Here is a 2,939-nt window from a genome sequence, read left to right on the forward strand (position 1 = left end):
GAGATTATGTTATAGTTATATTATATGATTTTCCATCTAGGGGAAAAATTCAATTATCTATATGTATATAAGATGATTTACATATTCAGAGAAACTTATTATGATAAAGTATGCTTATGTTGAAAAATATATATTTACCAGACTTACATATGTACGAGTACAAATTTACATGATTTACCAATTAAAGTTAGTTATTTACAGGATATGTTTATGATACACTAGAACTCATGTTGCCACACACAAATTATAATCTATTCCTTCTTATTGAGAGGTGTCTTACCCCATGATTACCCAATATTTTTCATATGCCATGTGGAATATAACAGTAGTCATAGTAGCGCAGTGGAAGCGTAGGTGAGATAGAAGGTTTTGTTTAGAATAGATATTTAATTTAATTAGGTTTTTGATGTATTTAGACTATTGTTTTAGGGATATATAAATTGTGATGTTGAAAATGATATTGTTGTTGTATTAGGATAATTAGTACTCTGGTAATTTGAATTTGAGGTCTTCCGCTGTCTGTATCAATGATTATTATAATTTTGAAATATTCAAATTATTACAAGTGGTATCATAGAAATTGAATGAAAATTTTTTGGTCGTCACACATACACTCGACCTAACTTGGCATATACACTAAGTGTCGTGAGCCAATTCATGCATTCTCCAAGTGAAGAACATATGAATGCAGTTTCCTGCATTTTGCGCTACTTGAAGTCATCTCCAAGGAAAGGGATTATGTTTAAAAAGGGGAATAATCTAGATGGCAAAGGATACACTGATGTAGATTAGGCTGGATTAATCAAAGATAGGCAGTCTACAGCACGATATTTCATGTTTGTAGAAGGAAATCTGCTCACTTGGCAAAGCAAGAAGCAAGTTGTAGTTGCTTTATCTAGTACTGAATCTGAGTTCAGAGGAATGGCTAAAGCATTATGTGAATTATATATTATGAATCCATAACTTATTAGAAGATTTGAATATTAAGTGTGACAGCCCAATGAAGTTACATTGTGATAACAAGGCAACTTGTGATATTGCCCACAACCCATTTCAACACGATAGAACCAAACATTTGGATGTTGATAGGCATTTCATCAAGGAGAAACTAGAAGCAAGGATCATTGAAACACCTCATGTCTCGTCTCAAGAACAACTTGCTGATCTACTCACCAAGGTCATATCAAGTCGAGCATTTCATGATGGTCTCAACAAATTGGGAATGAGCAACATCTATGCACCAACTTGAGGGGGAGTGTTGAAGATTCTAGAAATTTTGACTTTCCAAGTTGGTATACTTCCGTATATAGATTGATTGTAAACATGTTTCCTAGATTAGAGATATGCTCTAGTGGCTGAGAGATTTGTAGTCCTAAACTTTAACATTCCAATTATATATAGTGGCTACTTATGCCCACAATATTGTAAAGTAAAGAAAAAATGAATAATACCAAGTTTTGACTTTCATTGCTTATAGCTTTATCAAGATTGAGATTGCAACCATGGTTCGAAAATGTGGATTAGAGCAACTGGTTTAACCCAATTCAATCGAAATTGGTTGAACCCAAGCTAATAAATTATATCTTCTTCCAAAAAAATAAATAAACTAATAGAATGGTTGCGCACTTAGGACAACAAATGCGCCAACTTCAGCTAAATTTTTTGATTAAAAACAAAAGATTAAATTATAAAGAATATTTTATGAAAACAAGAAAAGGAATTCAAAGTTCTAATTAATTAAGATGGTCGTTAGTTTTTATTTTTTTACTTTCAATGAACTAATATGTTTGATTCCCATTAACATCTTTATAATATTTATATATGTAAATGTTATAATATTATTTTTTGTAAGAAAATATTATTGCATATAATATTAGGCACATATATACATTTTACATATTATACCATATTCATATTACCAGTTCGACCACCAGTTCAATCACCGGTCGTACTAGTCGGGTCGACCTAGTGGCTTCATCGATTAGTCACCCGATTGTGTTTTAAAACCATGATTATAACCTAAACCACATTCTTTCTTACTAACTTCTAAATTATTAGGCAAAACAAGGTACTTTGTATATTTGGGATTTTAGTTGCTCTTCTAGTTTTTCACAATTACTATTAGTCGATGCCTCTAATACATGCTTTGCCTTATTTCTTTTATATATATTCTTATACCAAATCACACATATTAAGATAAAGTGTAATTAAAAATGGAAAAAAAAAATTGTAAATAACAAAATTAAAAGGCAACTGTATTTTTTAACAAATTTTAAAGCTAATTGTAGGTGGATGAGGGTTTCAAAGAGAATTCTTCAAAGAAAAAGTTTAATTCTCTAAGAAATTTAGTATTTTTTTTTCAAATAATTGGTTGTGAGCACATGATAGGCTCGCTTTCCATGTTTTTGTTGGTGGGGTCATCACCACTAATGTTCATAGAACTAGATTAGATTTTAAGTAACTAATGTGCTTTGTTTTAATTGATTACCTAATATTCTACCAAATTATTCACAGCCAATTTCGAAAACAACAAAAATGTGAAAATCCTGTTTTTCATTTTCTTAATTGTAGAGATTAAAGTCTAAAATTATTTAGATTGACTTTGTAATTATGAAGCATGAGTAATTTTAATCATTTTTTTTCCTTACACCAGCTTGATTACATTTAAGAATAATTTGAGATAACTTGGAGTCAAAGTGATTTCTCATTATGAAATTGCTTTTAAGTTAACATATAACAACTTAATTAACTCTAACACAAACTTTCATTTACAATCAACGTGAGTAGAAGTTTTGTAAATTAACTTACCTATAAAAGTAATTTCAAGTTCAAAATCACTATCTACTATAAGAATGATATTTACGAAGAAATTGGTTAATACTACGAAACCAGTTGTCTTGAACAAATAATTTATTGAGAACGACAGACAAAAAATGAAT

The sequence above is a fragment of the Malania oleifera genome, chromosome 1 (genome assembly GCF_029873635.1).
Source record: "Malania oleifera isolate guangnan ecotype guangnan chromosome 1, ASM2987363v1, whole genome shotgun sequence".
Classification (NCBI taxonomy): Eukaryota; Viridiplantae; Streptophyta; class Magnoliopsida; order Santalales; family Ximeniaceae; genus Malania; species Malania oleifera.